The following is a 16,348-nucleotide window of genomic DNA, read 5'->3' on the forward strand; positions in this document are numbered from 1 at the left end:
GCATCCCCTGGGGTGTGTCCACATTTGAATGCACGGCTCTCTCTAAATTTAGCTCTCCGATCCCACTGAGACTCACTGTGGGCACCATCCTTCCTCTGCTCACCTGCCAGAGCTGTGTCATTTTGTCATTAGGAGAACCCAGTAGGGAGGCACGCATGCAGAGAAGGCCACGGGCCACCACAGGCACGGACAGCCTCTACAATCTGGGCCCAGTCCACAGAGAGCTGGCCTCTGCCTCCTGCTTCCCAGAGCCTGGGGTCGGTGGGAACCACCTGCCTCCTGCCTACGAGGCTGGCAGCCAGGCGTGCGGCAGGGCATCCGGCCTGGCCGACCTGGAGGTGGGAAAGAGCAGCGGGGTGGCTGACCCCAGCAGGTTGGGTTTAGGAGGCCCAGAGGCGCGACTTCAGTGCTGGGACCGGTGCTCGGGAATCTACTGGGCTGGGCAGGCTGATTAGCCTACAGACGGCGGCTGGTGAGTGAGCAGCGTGGAAATGATGATGGGCTGATTGCTGTTTCCTGTGCGGGGGTGGGGTGGGGAACGGGTTTGTTCCCAGAGAGTTAAATCTCAGGGATCACATTCACTGTCGAAGTGCTGGATAAACCTGTCTGGGCTCTCAGAGCCCTGCCCATGGCCCCGGGAGTCAGGGTTGTCTGAGTGAGTGGGCCGGGGGAGGGCGGGTTCACAGGGACAAAACCCACCTGAGCTCTCCCTGGGCAACGCCCCCAAATGCCCCAGCTCCACTCAGCTTCTAGGTCTGAATTCCCCGTGTAAATAAATGAAAATTGGTGGATTTCGGGGACCTGAAGATTTGCAGAATTTGGGATATGTGGACATAGGTGGGTTTTGGACTAGAAAGGTCTCCCTGCCGCCTGCGGTCTGCATTCTGTCTGGAATGGGTCACGTTTGGTCCACAGAGGGTTTTCTTAAAAATCTGAAGCAATATTTATGTATTTGGAAACTTCTCTTGAAGAACTGGAATGTCTGCAACTCTGGGCCGCGATTCCGGGATTCTGGCATGTACATGCTGTCCTGGGGCTGGGGAGTGGCTGTCCCTGTGGACTCAGTGTGTCCCTCCCCTGCCCCTCCCCGACTCAGCCTTGCCAGGCGTTAACCACTCAGTCACCAGGTCCTGAGGAGGCTGGCAGAGGGCCGGGCGCTTGCGGGGCTTGGGGCAGTGCCTGTTCACCACGGTTAGAGACGTGTTCCCATATTTCAACACTAACAATTGTTAGGGCCCGTGAACTCAAAGCCACACGGTGGGGAGGTGGTGTCCTGACTGTCCCAGGCCTCTCCAGCTGCTCTGGCCTCTCCCTGAGTGAGTCTAACACTGATCTCGGAGGGGCAGCAGTGAGTGGTGGCGTAAAGTGAGATCTTAATTCCCTGCCCGGGAGTTGAACCTGGGGAGCCTGGATGAAAACCAGGAATCCCAGCCAGCACACCCCCTGGCTCTTGCCCCCCAGTGAAAAACGCATTTCTCACCGAGGCAAAACTGTAAAAACAGGTGCAAAGTTTATTGTTAGGGACACAGCACAACAACAAGTGGGAGAGCACACAGGAAACAGCTTGTTTGGTTAAGACAGAAGCAGGGCAGAGATGCACACCTGGAGAGCAAGGGTGTGGTCGTCCCCCCTAACGAGGAGGACCCCAGTAAAGAGGCAGTTAAGTCACTTATATAGGGCAGGTCTTCCGGGTCTCTGTTCACCTCTGGCCAATTATCTGGTTTCCTTCTCCACACCTGCCCTGCCCTAGGACCCTCCCTAACACGCGTGGGCAGCTTCTTTCCAAGATGGATCCCAGCCCAGAGGCCTATGGGACGGCCTTAGCATCACCTATTATGGGGTGGTGCCCCCTCCTTTTTGACCCCCAAGGAGCCTTTCTGCGCATGTGCAGTGTCTCCCTTGCCCCAAGGATGGGAGATGTATGGCCTCTTGATCTTTTAACGGGATTTAGTCCCACTCTGTTCCTGCCACAAAAATGTCCAATGTCCGATTATTTACCCTATTTCTCTTACTGGTTTTTATATCGAGGTGCAGATCTCGAAATATAGACAGGAGTCCGGTCATAAATATGTATTCCTGGAGCCCGTTTGTCTCTTGCTTCAGGAAATGTAAACAGGGGGCTGGTAAGGAATGTCCACCCTGGAGCCCATCTTCTTCTCCCCCCAGGAAGTGTGAACAGGAGGCCGGTTGTAAACGTCTAGCCTGGAGCCCATCTCCTGCCTCAGTCCCATCACGTGGACCCACGGACGTGCCCGTTGGGATCAGTGCTTCCTGTCTCTGGAGCAGACACGTGGTGCTTCTCCTCCTCTCTCTCCCCCATCCTCTGGCTCTGGTTCCACGTCTCTTTGCAGAGGAAGGAAAGAGGAAAACCCCAAATCACCGCCCTGCCCAGACCCTACCTCACAGGACTGGGGAGTAGGGTCCCGGCAGGGCCACCCTGCACCCCCAGAAGACACTCCTAATGCCATTTCCTCTCTGTCTGTGTCTCTCTTTCTTTCTCTGTCTCTCTATCTGTCTCTGTCTCCCTGTCTCTGTCTCTCTTTGTCTCCCTGTCTCTGTCTCTCTATCTCTCTGTCTCTATCTGTCTTTGTCTCTCTCTCCATCTCTCTGTCTCCCTGTCTCTCTGCCTCTGTCTCTCTCTCTGTCTCTGTCTGTCTCTGTCTCTCTTTGTCTCCCTGTCTCTGTCTCTCTATCTGTCTCTGTCTCTGTCTATCTATCTCTGTCTGTCTGTCTCTGTCTCTCTTTGTCTCCCTGTCTCTGTCTCTCTATCTCTCTGTCTCTCTCTGTCTCTCTCTCCATCTCTCTGTCTCCCTGTCTCTCTGTCTCTGTCTCTCTATCTGTCTCTGTCTGTCTGTCTCTGTCTCTCTATCTCTCTGTCTCTATCTGTCTTTGTCTCTCTCTGTCTCTCTCTCCATCTCTCTGCCTCCCTGTCTCTGTCTCTCCTGTAGATTCAGTCACTGAGCTGACAGGGTCAAAGGTGATCATTAAAAGCCCATCATCTCAAAAGAGCCACTTCTGCACCCAAACGGGGGCTTGAAGTTGCACAAGGTCAGTGCATTAAGTCCGCAATCAAAGTGGCTGGAGCTCCCAGACCCCCCGCGGCTGCCTCCGCGGTGAAGATGGTCCTGACTCTCCCATCGCAGGTCCCCTCGAGGGGCCGTTTCCGTTCAGACGGGCAAAGCCCTGCCTGGAAGGTTGTCGTAGGGGTTACTCTAAGTGTGTTTTCACCCACTAAGATCGCGCTATCGCTCCGAGGTGACCGCTGCCACTAGTGTGGACGGAGGCGGGCGCTCTGCCGGGATTTCCCCATAAAGTGTAATTGTGAAAACCTTGAGAGATTTCGGCTGGGACACCCACCCCCGCGGCGGAGGCGCTGGGTGGCCCAGGAGGAGAGACCCTCTTTGCGCAGCCCCAGGCCGGCCCCTGGGGACAGAGCTGGCTCCCGAGCCTGGGGACTGGGGTCTTCACAGGGACGGCGTCCGTCTGCAGGGCCCCCGCGGGGCTGTGAGCTCCCTCGGCTGGGACGGCTCCCTCAGGCCGCGTCTCCCCTCGCACAGCTCTCTGTCCAGACGCCAGCACCCCTCCCTGTGCTGGGCATGGCGGGGGGCCCAGGCACTGGGCTCAGAGGGAGAGCCCAGCTCAGTCCATCCGACCCCCCTCGTCGGGGGCAGGAACTTCCTCACGGTCCCCACCAGCATCCTGGCTGCTGCCCAGGCCCCATCTTCCGTTCTGGGATCCACGGGCCCCCAGGCCCACGGGGCATGTCTGGTCCACGTGGGGTGACTTGTGGGGTTAGGCAAACCCTCAGGACACAGACGGGCATCACTCAGCTGGTGACCAGTGGGGGAATCCGTGCCTGCTGTGGACGGACAGGCCCAGGGGCTGTGGGCAGAAGGGAGAGGGCTCTGCACCTCACCCTGGGCAATGCTCAGGGTCACCTGGATGAGACAGGACAGTCGCTGGCCCCGACCCCAGCCCCTGGGGCCCCTTGTGGGTGGTTTCAGTCAGGGGACTCCACTGACCTCAGACTCTGACAATTCAGCCAGGGCTCTGCTAGCAATTTCTGTGCCTCTGTGCAGACTAGAAAAAATTACCTGCTCCAGGAGGCACCTGGATGCCTGCGGAGTGGACCACAGGCTCCTCCTCAGCCCCTTCCTGCCCCTTCTGGGACCTCTGAGCCGTGGGCAACCTGCACCCCCAGCGGGGCAGCCCTGTCTCAGGCCTCGGGAAATGGGCTTGAAGCAGCTTCAAGGTTAAAACGTGTTTGCCCAGCAGCTCCTTCTAGAGATTCATCCCAAGGAAGTATTCAGGGATGCATGTGAAGATTTATGCTCATAGCAATGCTATTTATAATGGTGGAAAAATTGGAGACAATCAAAAGGTTTAAAAACAGGGATCCACTAAATAAATTATTGTGCAGTATTCTCACAGCTCTTGAAGCAGCCATTAAAAATAGTGCTGGGCTTCCCTGGTGGCGCAGCGGTTGAGAGTCCGCCTGCCGATGCAGGGGACGCGGGTTCGTGCCCTGGTCCGGGAGTATCCCACATGCCGCGGAGCGGCTGGGCCCGTGAGCCATGGCCGCTGAGCCTGCGCGTCCGGAGCCTGTGCTACGCAACGGGAGAGGCCACAGCAGTGAGAGGCCCGCGTACCACAAAAAAAAAACACACACAAAAAACAAAAAAAACCATGAGGCAAGATGTCCCGTCCCACTCATCACCAGGCCTTGAATGCAGAGGTCTGTGACGTTTCTGCCCTCCCGATCCAGGCTAATGTGCTTCGGAGTGCGGACACCAGCCCGGGGACGCCAGCCCCGACGCCTCCCCTGGAAACTCCCCAGGAGGTGGGCACGTCAGCCTCGTCAACAAAGTGACCCAGCGCCTGCCCGCTGGCGTCCATTCCCGATTCCCCTCAGCCAAGCACAATGGGAGCCGCTGTCTCGGTGCCACTGCAGGAAGCAGGGTCTGCGATGTTAATGCGCCTTCCAGGACACCAGGCCCAGTGGGGCCCTTGGTACAGGGTTGGGGGACGGCCTGTGTCCCCTGCTTGCCTGCGGGACATTCGTGCCTTCTGTAGAGGACTCCTGCTGAGGACAAGCTGGGAAAGGAGGTTTTCTAAAGGGGAGCTCGTTTCCTGCCTTCTAACCAGGGGCCCAGGACAGGAGGGGGAAAGTCCACTTCACCAAGAACATGAGGTATTAGTGAGAATGATATTAGTAACAGTAGGCACAGGGCCTGCTCCAAGCCCTGCCATTGCCGCATCACCTTTCCTCCTCTCCCTGGAAATAAGGCACCATCTTCACCACCATCATCACCATCACCGTCATCATCCCTATTGCGCAGCTGCGGAAGCCCAGCCACAGGAAGCTCAGTGATCGGCACATGATAAAGAGATTAAATTTCTCCAAAGCTCACAAGACCCCCTTTTCCCTTGGGGCCTCCTGGGCCCAGATAAGAAGCTGACCCAAGCAGACCGGGCCTCATTCAGCCAGTGGATGGGAAAAATGGGAGGGGAGGGCTCCCCTGCATCCCCTCAGGGCGCGACCCGCCAGCCGCTCCCATCACCTCTGCTCGCAGTGCATTGGGCAGAACTCCAATCCACTGGTCAGATGATCCCTGATTCTGCGAAGGCGGCCGGGAAATGCAGTGTGTGCCCTGGGGATGCTCGGGGTTCTGATGCACCGGAGGGGCCGATGCGGAGGGAAGAGCCTGGGAATCTGCATTTATAACGAGCTCCAATGCTGCTGCTGCTGCAGGTCCAGGGACCCCAGTCTGAGTAGCAAAGCTTTAGGGGCTCAAACACCCCTGCGTCTTTCCCCGTGGGAGGCACCTGCTCAGGACCCTAGAGGTCCCCACACAGCCCTGTAACCCATCACCCCCCGGGGTCCTCTCCGCTGTGCCTCCTGATGGACCCGTGAGGACAGACCCGCGCGGTCTCCTCCGCTAATTAGTGCAGCATTTCCTGCGGTGGATTCTCCCCCAGAACGCGTCCCCGGGATACCTGGCGCCTGTGTTTGTTTTCCCAGCATTGATCCGATGCATGTAATGAAAGCACAGAGCTGGCTTAGCAGAGGGCTAATTTCTCCTGTGGACATCAGACATACTCAGTGCATCGCCAATACTGCTCATTAAAATTCCACCTGCTTGCACAGAGGGAAACCTAAAAATACTCACCAGTCTCTCGCTGCCTCAAACTTCAGAGGGGAAGGCGTGTGCGGCCCTGGACCGGCGTGAGGAGACCCTGAGACTCCAGACAAGGGGAGAGGACCCCTGCGGCCTCCTGGGCGGGGAGCTTGTCTTCAATGTGCAGAAGATGTGGGAGGGAAGGGGCCACGGTGCACCGGGCTGCAGCGCCCAGTGGGCAGGACACACGCTCATCAGGGACCCTGAGCCGCATCTCCAAGGCCTCCAGCCCGTGTCCCTCGCTCATACCTGAGGTCCAGCGTCAGCTAATGCCCGTGAAAGATGAGAGAGTCCCACAAACCTAACTCCACAGGAATCAGCGTGGCGCAAACACTGACAAGTCAGGGTGCTGCCCACTAAGGTTCACCGTCCGCCCTGCGGTGACTGCCTTGTAGGACTTACAGACCCCTTGACCCAGCCTCACTGCATCACAGTTGGGGGGGGCAGCCGCACACCCCACCTCCCAACCACACTCTTCTACGCACCGTTTTACGGCAAAGGGGTCAGCCCGGAACCCCCTCCCCCAGGCTTCCAAAGTCCAAGAACTGAAGCACCAGATTCCTCTGCATTGAACCAAGTCTCCATTGCAGGACGTTTCATTTTTTCCTCCGAGCTCTCACGCCTTCAGGGAACATCGTGGTGGGTGTTCTCTTTCTCGCCTCCTTTGCACACGGGTGGGTGTTTCTCCAGGTAGATCTGGGAAGCGGAGAAGCCAGGGCCTGTGCGGTCTTTGCGCCAATAGATGTGCCCAGATCCCTCTCCGCAGAAGGCCCTTCAAAGTACGTTCTCACCAACAGCACGTAGGAATCCTGTTTCCGCACGTCTCTGCTGATACCCGCTCTTGTCCGTCGTGCTCGTGTTTGCCAATCAAACAGGTGAGAGAGGATGTCTTGTTTTAACGAGTTTTCCCCTCATTCCTACCGAATCGAGCATTTCCACGCTTACTGGCATTTGTAATTTCTCCCCCATGAATCGTGTGTTTATATCCTTTGCCTGAATTTCCACCGTTGTTTATCTTTTTCGTATTATTATACGGAGATGATGGCATATTGTATCTGTGAATCCCTTGCTATGTATGGTGTGAATGTTTTCTCCAAGTCTGTGGGTAATTCTTAACTGTATCGTGAGTCGTATAGGGATTTTAAATTTTGAGGTAGTCAAGCTTATGTGTTCTTTAGTTTAGCCTTTTGCATTTTCTGTGTCTTGTTTGAGGTCTTTTGTCTCTCCAGGTTCCATTGTCTTATATTTTTGTCCAATGTTTTTACAGTTCTGTTTTACACTGATGTCTGAAATGCACCTGAAATTACTTCGGGAAATGATGTGAGGTTGAAGATTAATTCTGTTTTTCTTCCACAGCAGCGGAGAAGTGTCTCCGCACCATTTAGTGCCATCAATCCCTGTGGATGCGAAACGCGTCCTTTCCTGTGTATTAATTCCACATACGCTAAAGTCTCTGTTTCTGGACTTTTCATTACATTCGATTGATCTATTTGCTCACGTCAGCTGCCCTCCCCGTTTTATACCCATCTGTTTTGTGCCCAACATGCAGAGAGAATCACCACCCCCTCTTCCTCCTTTTCTTCCTTTCTTATCTTTTCTGGTCTGGCCCTTTCTCTTCAAGATGAATTTTAGATTCCGTTTGTCAATATCTCTAAAAATCTATGTTGAGCTTTTGATTGTTGTCTCACTGAACGTGTAGAGTAAAATGGAAGAAAGTCAGCCACGCACTCCTGAGGCTTCCTGTTTAGGACGGTAGCAAACCTCTGCTCCCTCTGTCAGGGCGTCGCAATGTCTTGCAAGCATGTCCTACTGTCATCTTTGTACGGATCTCACACGTTAATCAGGCTCACTCACGTATGTTAAAGTCCTGCTGCCGTTGTAAATGGAAAATTACTTTTCTATTGAATCTTCTAAGCAGTTACTGCTGATAATTAGGACCATTTTGATTTTTTATTAAAAGTTTTTCTTTTGATTTGAATTTGTCCTTTTGATTTGTGATGTTGGTTTTGGGGTTTCTACTTAGACAATTATAAGTAGAATATACTTATATTCTACTAAACATGTAATTTCCACCTTCTCAATTGACTACCTTTCCTAGCCATGGTAACTGGTCTAAGGCTGGACTGTTGACACCCACTGGACCAAATAATCAGGGAGGGAAGGATCTCGTCTATTATATATCGAGTTTCTGTAGTAGTCAGTGTGTGGGGGTCTGTGGGGAAAGTCAGTGTGAGGTAAAGGAGATCAAAGTTTGCACACAGACAGAAACAGAAGATGGAGAGAGAGAGACGTGGCTATTTGAAAGTAAAACTGAGCGTTGACTAACACAATTGCCTTATTTTCTTGAGATTTCTTATTATTTCTCATTTATTTTTATTGAAGTACAATTGACTTATAATATTATACTAGTTTCAGGTGTACAACATAGTGATCTGATACTTATATACACTACAAAGTGTTCACCTTTTAAATTCTATTTATAATCTGTCACCATACAAGTTATTACATTATTATCGACTTTACTCCTATGCGCTACATCACATCCCTGTGACTCATTTATTGATATTTTATGACTGGAAGTTTATACCTCTTAATCTCCCTCACCTATTTCACTCATCCCCCCGTCACCCTCCCCTCTGGCAACCTCAAGTTTGTTCTCTGTGTCTGTGTGTCTGTTTCTGTTTTGTTGCATTTGTTCTTTTTTTAGTTTGTTTTTTAGATTCCCCATATAGTCAAAATCATATGATTCTTTCTCTGTCCGACTTAAGCCACTTAGCATAACACCCTACAGGTCCATCCATAGTGTTGCAGATGGCAAGATTTCATTCCTTTTTTATGGCCAAGTAATATTCTACTGTACATATGTACCACATCTTCTTTATCCATTCATCAGTTGATGGACACTTTTGTTGCTTCCATATATCGGCTATTGTAAATAGTGTTGCTATTAACATTGGGGTGTATGTATCTTTTGACCTAGAGTTTTTGTTTCTTTGGAAAAAAATACCCAGAAGTGGAATTGGTGGATCATATAGCAGTTCTACTTTTAATTTTTTGAGGAACCTCCATCCTGTTTTCCATAGTGGCAGCACCAATTTACATCCCCACCAACAGGGCATGAGGGTTCCCTTTTCTCCAAGTCCTTGCCAACATTGTTACTTGTTGTCGTTTTGATGATGGCCATTCTGACAAGCCTGAAGGTGATAGTAGCTCATTGTGGCTTTGATTTGTATTTGCCTGGTGTGGAGCATCTGTTCATAGGTCTGTTGGCCATATATATGTCTTCTTTGGAAAAATATTTATTCAGGTCCTTTGCCCAATTTTTTTTTTTTTTGCGGTACTTGGGCCTCTCACTGTTGTGGCCTCTCCCGCTACTGGCTCTGGACGCGCAGGCTCAGCAGCCATGGCTCACGGGCCCAGCCGCTCCACGGCATGTGGGATCTTCCCAGACCGGGGCCTGAACCCGCGTCCCCTGCATCGGCAGGTGGACTCTCAACCACTGTGCCACCAGGGAAGCCCCTTGGCCCATTTTTAAATTGGTTTTTTTTGATGCTGAGTTGTACAAGTTCTTTGTATATTTTGGATATTAACCCCTTATTTGATTTATTATTTGCAAATATCTTCTGCTATTCAGTTGTCTGTCTTTTCGTCTTGTTGATAGTTTCCTTCACTGTGCAAAAGCTTTTTAGTTTGATGTAGTCTCATTTATTTTGCTTTTATTTCTCTTGCCTGAGGAGACATATCCAAAAAAAAAAAATTACTGCTGAGGCCAATGTCAAAGGGCATACTGCGTGTTTACTTCTAGGAGTTTTATGGTTTCAGGTCATATATTTAAATCTTCAATCCATTTAGAGCTTTCTTTCTCTTTTGCATATGGTATAAGAAAGTAGTTCAGTTTCATTCTTTCGAATGCAGCTGTCCAGTTTTCCCAGTACCATCTATTGAAGAGGATGTCTTTTCCCTACTGTATATTCTTGCCTCCTTTGTCATAGATTAATTGACCATATGTGCCTGGGGGGATTTCTATTCTGTTCCATTCATCTATGTGTCTGCTTTTGTGCCAGTGCTATACTGTTCTGATTACTGTACATTTGTAGTATACTTTGAAATCAGGGAACGTGATACCTCCAGCTTTGTTCTTCTTTCTCGAGATTGTTTTGGCTATTCAGGGTCTTTTGTGTTTCCATTCAAATTTTTGAATTATTTGTTGTGGTTCTGTGAAAAATGCTATTGGTGTTTTGATAATGATTGTGTTGAATCTGCAGGTTGCCTTCAGTAGTATAGTCATTTTAACAGTATTAATTCTTCCAATCCATGATCAGGGTATATTTTTCCATTTGTTTGTGTTGTCTTCATTCTTTTTCATCAATGTCTTATAGTTTTCTGAGTATCGGTCTTTTACCTCTTTGGTTAGATTTATTCCTAGGTATTTTATTCTTTTTGATGCAATTGTAAATGAGGTTGTTTTCTTAATTTCTCTTTCTGATAGTTCGTTATTACTGTATAGAAACACAACAGATTTCTGTATATTGATTTTGTATCCTACAACTTCACTGAGTTCATTTATTAGTTCTAATAGATTTATTTTTGTGGCATCTTTAGGATTTTCTCTAAATAGTATCATCATCTGAAAACAGTGACAGTTTCACTTCTTTCTTTCAAATTTGGATTCCTTTTATTTCTTTTTCTTTTCTTATTTCCGTGGCTAGGGCTTCCAATACTATGCTGAATAAAAGTGGCAAAGGTGGGCATCCCTGTCTTGTTCCTGATCTTAGAGGAAATGTTTTCAGCTTTTCACCCTTGAGGATGATGTTGGTTGTAGGTTTGTCATATGTGACCTTTATTATGTTGAGGTATGTTCCCCCACGCCCACCTTGTTAGGAGTTTTGTCATAAATGGATGTTGACTTTTGTCAAAAGTTTTCTTCCTGCATCTATTGAGATAATCATATGAGTTTACTTTTCAGTCTATTAATGTGCTGTATCACATCGATTGATTTGTGGATATTGAACAACCCTTGCATCCCTAGGATAAATCCAGCTTGATCGTGGTGTATGAGCCTTTTACTATATTGTTGAATTTGGTTTGCTAATATTTTGTTGAAGATTTTTGCATCTATGTTCATCAGTGATATTGGTCTCTAATTTTCCTTTTTTGTGATATCTTTGTCTGATTTTGGTATCAGGGTGATGCTGCCCTGGTAGAATGAGTTCAGAAGCATTCCTTCCTCTTATACTTTTTTGGAATAGTTTGAGAAGGATGCCTGTGAACTCTTCTTTAAGTGTTTGGTAGAATTCACCCATGAAGCCATGTGGTCCTAGGTTTTTGTTTGTTGGGAGTTATTTTTTTTTCAAACTGATTCAATTTCATTCCTGAGAATTGGTCTGTTCGTATTTTCTATGTTTTCCTGATTCAGTCTTGGGAGATCATACAGTTCTAGGAATTTATCCATTTCTTCTAGGTTGTCCATTTTATTGGCATGTAGTTGTTCATAGTACTCTGTTATGATCCTTTGTACTTCTGTGGTGTCAGTTGTACCTTCTCCTCTCTCATTTCCCCTATTTCCCCCCCTCTCTTTTTCTTGATGAGTCTGGCTAAAGGTTTATAATTTCCTTGAGATTTATACTGCTCATGGATGATCCTATTCCAAAGCTCCAGTACACTCTGGGAACAAAAGTAAATCTTAGATTAAACTTAACAGAGATATTGGATCATGATAGGAAACCATGCCCCACGTGAAGGTCTCCTGCTAACACTCTTCAATCACAAACTCTGCTCCAATAGGGGGATGATAGTGAGCTCTCAGAAAGCTGGTTTCTGACCAAACCATTTATTTCCTAAATGTACCAGCTAGTTGGTGGCAGTTCTACAATACATGTTATTTCATCTTTAATATTCTTTTTTTTTTGGCAGTGCCACACAGCATGTGGGATCTTAGTTTCCCTACCAGGGATCGAACCCATGCCCCCTGCAGTGGAAGCACAGAGTCTTAACCACTGGACCACCAGGGAAGTCCCTCATCTTTAATATTATTATATTGAATGTTGACTCCTTATAGATCTAGAACTCTTCAGATTTAAAACCTCTCCTTCTATCTCTTTATAAGCACCCAGATGCCCAGCACAGTGGGTGATCAGAAGGGGTTTGGTAAACATTTGCTGAGTCGATTGATAACCCCTTAGCATTATTTCTACTGACATCTGTCTTACAGTCTGCAGACATCTGAATGGATTTAGAGACGTATGTGTCTCAGAATCTGTATTTCTGAGGATATTCAAGATAAAGCCACCATCTCCCCAGGCTTCAGCCCAGAAGCATCTTTTCAGACAGAAAATCTTTCAATTATGTATTTTTAAGCTGTTACCTGTTGGAGTTAAGGCATGAAGGAAATATTAAAATAACATTTAGTACTGCCACTGAATCCTCACATGTGTTCACCGTGGAACAGAAACACCAGCTCCATCCTGGCGTCCCAGCAGGTTTCAGAACCTTGGATAGGGCCAATGCCCAACTTGGTTTGGGAAGCTCTTCAGTCTTGGAGGGAGTTGCTAAGGACGATTCCACCTGGTGAGGTGAGGGGGAAACAGAGGAATGAAGTCGGCAGCTGAGGGACAGGAATATGGGAGAGAGATGGGAGGACAGAAGGGGTTGTGGGGGAGGAGTGTCTAAAGGCCACCACCTGGGGAAACGTGTCACACATGCTTTGGATGGCTTGTTCTTTTTTTTTTTTTTTTTCGATTAAAGATCTGATTTATTCAAGCATCTGAAAACATTCTACAATGAAACCTGCTATTAGCTGCTGCTTATACTGTGCTAGGGACCACTTGCATACTGCCATACTGTTTTCAGAAGACTTGAAATGCCAGTGATTGACAGTTTAAAGACTGTACACCTGATGGAGAAGGAAGACAGTTTAATGCTTCACCCGGATCCAGAGGTGCACAGATGAAAGGACAGCTCCAATCGGCAAACGGGTGTTTCATGATCGTATCCGAGAAGAATCGACTGGTGATGGACAATTCAGAAATGCTTCCCCAAAAGGTGTATGGTTCCTTAAAAAGTTTCAGGTCACAACCCTTGCAGAAAACACTGACGCCCAACACACTGATTCTCGGTCCAGGAAACCTTGCAGGTTCTACGTGGCTGGGTGCCCCTCAGAATCATGTTTCTGTGGTGTAACTAAGAGGGTCCTTTGGACCGGACAGGGCGCAGGTGGGGACTGTGCACCAACAGTCATAGTGGATGGCAGTGAACAAGGCAAACGATGTCATAAACCCTTCCTTTGTGAGCTCCAACGTGCTGCTATATTTTTTGCGGTACGCGGGCCTCTCACTGCTGTGGCCTCTCCCGTTGCGGAGCACAGACTCCGGACGCGCAGGCTCAGCGGCCATGGCTCACGGGCCCAGCCGCTCCGCGGCATGTGGGATCTTCCCGGACCGGGGCACGAACCCGCGTCCCCTGCATCGGCAGGCGGACTCTCAACCGCTGCGCCACCAGGGAAGCCCGGGAAGCCCTACCATACTCTTCCTCATCGATCTGTAGGTAGTTGCTGAAGTAGAGGGTACAGGACACCGGCGCTGATCCGGCAGAGTCCTGCTCGTCCCAAGAAACCTCGCAATGGTAACTCGCCCCGGATGACACCTAGGCCCACAGCAATGATCTGTCGGGACCAGTAGATCACATCTAAAATTTCATCCCTGTCCTCCCGGGCCGCGTTGCCCCGCAGCACCTTGCTCTAGACAGAGACTTTGAGGGCCCCGTTGGCCAGCTGCGGCTGAGAGGTCGCCTTCTTCTGCCGCGCCGCGCGGGCCGGGCCTGGGGCGCGCGGGCAGATCGAAAACAGGTCCGGGTCTGGGGTCGCGGGTCCCGGCGCACGGGGCGGGGCGGCGGCAGCGACAGGCTCAGCAGATCGGTTCGGCGGCACGCATGCGGCTGCCCACACTTAACCTAACACTCCGGCTCTGCCAGCTCTGCCGAGACCAGGGGCGCGCAGGGCGGAGCATCCCTGGATGGCTTGTTCTCGAGTATCAGGAGACAACTTGCCTGAGGTCAGGGATCCATCCACATTTGGGCAGATTTTCTCCACTGTCACTACCCACGCTCCTTGGTGGCCATCTCACACTCAGGCCCTACAGGGTCCCGTACACTAGACCTAAAACGTACACTGACTGAGCCATTGTGACACGTGGTCTGCGTTCTGACGCACGCCAGACCCTTATTACAGGAAGGAAAAGAAAGAGGACAGAGAAGAAATGTTAGCTCCCAACACCGGGCAGAAAAAATTTGTTAAACAAACAAACAAACGAACCTATTTCCCCTCTTCATTCCCCCCTTCGGGCAGTGATACGAACCTAGCTTCCCACCCTGCAACCTCACTGCTTCTGGGACCTGGACCCTGTGCTCAGTTCACGGCTGCCAATTGCTCTGCTGGGTCTCATTTTACCTCCGGCTTTTCCTCTCTGAACATATGTGCACACACATTTATTATTTATTTACTTTTGTTTGGTGATCCAACTGCAGTTTACTTTAATTAGAAAGTTAGCCTCGGGCCAAGCATAATATACATTTGTTTTGTTTGACTACTTTTGAAAACAAAAACCCACCTAAGATCCCCCATAGCTAATGAGCTTGACAAGATTTGTTTGATAACAAAGACAGTGAAATGTTTCAAATGCATCCACCCAGCTTGGCAAGAAGGTGGAGGGAATGCCTTCCAGCTCTATGTTGGCCCAGGTGTGGAGAAAGATGGATACCCTGAGGCTCAGAACGTTCCTGTGCCCTTCCCGGGACAGGGGTGTCCACCCTGAAACCATGAGCGCTGACTGCTCAGCCCCCTCCTACGACCCTTCCTTCTGATAGGCTCTGCTTCTGCTGAGCCGTGGACAGCCACAGCCACAGTCAGAGGGGCATGGCTTAGCCTGCAGAGACAGAGCCTTGGTGCCTGCACCCCTCCTCCTGGCTCCTGCAGAGAAAGAAAATATGCACCACGAGAGGCAAAGGGAACTCTGCTCCAGCCTCAGAAGTGGCCCCCGCCCCTGAATTATTTACAGGGACATGTGATTAGATAATTCCTGCCATCACATCCCTACCATCCCTGCTGCTGGCTCATCAGTCACAGGTGGTTACAGGTAATTAGGGAAGTCTTCACCAGGGAGGTCTGTTTACTGTCACAGATGATTCATAAATGAATACTTCTTCCTCAAATCTAAATCATTAAAATAAAAAACTAAATTTGACTACATCCAATTAAGATAATAATCATCTTACCTTGGAGTTATCTCATGCCTTATCCTGGCTAAGCCTCCAAGTCTTTCTGTGTTATTTCTTCTTATATCCCTAAAAAGTTCCAACTAGAGAAAAAGGGTCAGGAATTATTCTGCCCATTTTGCAGATGGATAACCTGAGGCTCAGAATGTTCCTGCGCCCTTCCCGGGACAGGGGTGTCCACCCCGAAACCATGAGCGCTGGCTGCTCAGCCCCCTCCTACGACCCTTCCTTCTGGTAGGCTCTGCTTCTCCTGAGCTGTGGACATCCACCGCCAAGGCTCTGCCTGATGCTCATGGGTTGCGATGTGATTTCATCTGAAGTCCGCTCACCCACGTTCTTTGCCATCCAAGAGAAGGACATCTCCACTCTTCCAGCTGGTTACGCCCAAGCCTTGAACTGTGTATGCAATCTTTCAGAAAATCCTCACGGTTCTACCTTTAGAATATCTTTACCATCCAGCCACCTCCCTGCCCCACATGGCAATTCTCATACAGGACCATCACCTCTTGTCTGGATCCTGCATGAGGTCCACCAGCCTCTGCTTCCACCGAGACCCCTGCAGTCGGCTCCCCACGCAGCAGCCTGGGGGTCCCTTGCCCCCATATGTCAGACCATGTCCCCCTCTGCTCAAACCCTCCAGGGTCTCCACCCATGCTGTGCTGTCCAAAATGGTAGTCACAGGCACATGTGCTGCTGAGAAATTAAAATGTGGCTGCGCGACTGAGGAACTCAATTTGCATATTACATAATGTAACTGATTTAAATTTACATAGTGACCCGTGCTCCCATGTTGTAGAGTGAAGATCTAGGCCCTGCCGACCTCTCCACCTCCCTCTTCCTCTGCTCCTGGCCACCCACCCATCTATCCACCAAACACATCACTGTGCCTCTCTGGGCCTCAG

The 16,348-nt window shown here is 49.9% G+C and overlaps 1 long non-coding RNA gene across 1 annotated transcript; it reads left to right on the top strand.

Moving 5' to 3' along the window:
• LOC117307598 (uncharacterized) lies at positions 1–8,157 on the top strand. The gene is made up of 2 exons (XR_012325089.1): positions 1–472; positions 2,167–8,157. It is a non-coding gene; the product is annotated as an uncharacterized lncRNA (long non-coding RNA).
• The last annotated feature ends 8,191 nt before the right edge of the window (positions 8,158–16,348 follow it).

This window comes from Tursiops truncatus, chromosome 13 (genome assembly GCF_011762595.2).
Source record: "Tursiops truncatus isolate mTurTru1 chromosome 13, mTurTru1.mat.Y, whole genome shotgun sequence".
Lineage (NCBI taxonomy): Eukaryota > Metazoa > Chordata > Mammalia > Artiodactyla > Delphinidae > Tursiops > Tursiops truncatus.